Below are 1760 nucleotides of genomic sequence, written 5' to 3'. Positions count from 1 at the left end.
ATGGAAAAGGACTGATGGCTTCGCTGTTAATTGTTTTGAGTAATTCCGTAGCATACGATTTTATATGACCTTTTTTCATTATTGCTGTTAATGAACAAAGACGACAAAATGGTCAGTAGGAGAGATATGTCCGAGATATCAGTTGATGTTTTTATTGTTGTTCTTATACCAACACTGGTTTTAATTCTTCAAGCAGTACGTAAACATCAGTTAATAATCGAAATTTGAAGAAAGCACTGTGTGGGAAGAAAACCGGAGACTCTTTTGCGCTGCTCCTTAGCCTCTATGAAGTGGATCCATACTAATTCAAAGTCAGTGGTTTTGAAAAGTGCCAGGACCTAAATCCCCTTGCACAGCTTGAGTAAGTCTACACGAGGTGTCTGTCCAACGGTCATGAATGGGTGTGATCAGTTGTGCTACATAATGATACTCTGAACACCACCACAATCCAGTAGTTTTAATCTGCTTTAATTTGTCATCGTCAGAATCATTGTTCCACGACACCTGCCATTTCATACAAGGAATTGAAGGATCTTTTACACCATATTAAAATGAAGAGCTTTAAACGTTGCTCTCTCTCTCTCTCTCTCTGTCTGTCTGTCTGTCTGTCTGTCTCTCTCTCTCTCTCTCTCTCTCTCTCTCTCTCTCTCTCTCTCTCTCTGTCTGTCTGTCTCTCTCTCTCTCTCTCTCTCTCTCTCTCTCTCTCTCTCTCTCTCTCTCTCTCTCAAAACAGTTGTATGTACTTCATTAAAATTATTACTTATTCTAACAAAAAGGGTTTTTATTTCATAAATTACATGAAGCAGGTGCCAGTGTAAATACATCAGAACTCTGAACACGCAATCATAAGGGAAATGTTGATAAAGCAGTCAACAATGCAATCACTATGACTTGACCAAGTATACTGTCCCTGCCAGTGATTCGTTACTACCACTAAAGCTCTTCACCTTTATGAAATGGCAGGTGTCGTGGAACAAGTTTTATGACGATGACAAATTAAAGCAAATTAAAACTAATGGATTGTGGTGTTGCTCTCTCTCTCTCTCTCTCTCTCTCTCTCTCTCTCTCTCTCTCTCTCCATACACAGACATACAAGCAATCGTTCTGTACATTTTATTTTCGTAGAAAAAACTTTAGAGGGCGAGAGTCACTGACGTTCGGAAGTTTGTACTCAGCAAGATCAGTTGATTGAGAGCTACGTAGGCATAGGATTAAGTTTGGTTTTACCGGGCTGCTTTTAGGAGCAAGAGCCCGTGCTGACACACGGTTTTTTTTTTCTTTTTAACTATCAGAGACCAGAAGTTGTGTTGCTGTGAAAGTGACCTCCACAGATACTCAGTCTTCCGCGTTATTTGACCCTTTTATCGTGATCGTGTGTCGGCTTACTCTCACACCCTCTATTTGAGTCGCTACTGTATGTATATATCTTATTCAGTTATTTATTTGTCTAATTAGCCTTCAATTTTATTCTTAACTAGAGGTGAAGGCGTGGAGGGGATATTGAAGGAAAAGTGCGAGACAGACTCATGTGCACATGTGATGATGATGATGTAAAGGATCTTTTTAGACCAGGCAACCAACTCTGGCCATAATCATTATTTATAACGGACATGCCAGTAGTTGATGATTCCAAATCCATTTAAACAAATAGGTATATATATATATATATATATATATATATATATATATATATATATATATATATATATATATATATATATATATATATATATATATATATACCTGTGAAAGGCATAGGT

This window comes from Macrobrachium rosenbergii, chromosome 26 (genome assembly GCF_040412425.1).
Source record: "Macrobrachium rosenbergii isolate ZJJX-2024 chromosome 26, ASM4041242v1, whole genome shotgun sequence".
Classification (NCBI taxonomy): Eukaryota; Metazoa; Arthropoda; class Malacostraca; order Decapoda; family Palaemonidae; genus Macrobrachium; species Macrobrachium rosenbergii.
The sequence above is the reverse complement of the archived record's forward strand: the minus strand, read 5'-3'. Positions refer to the sequence as shown.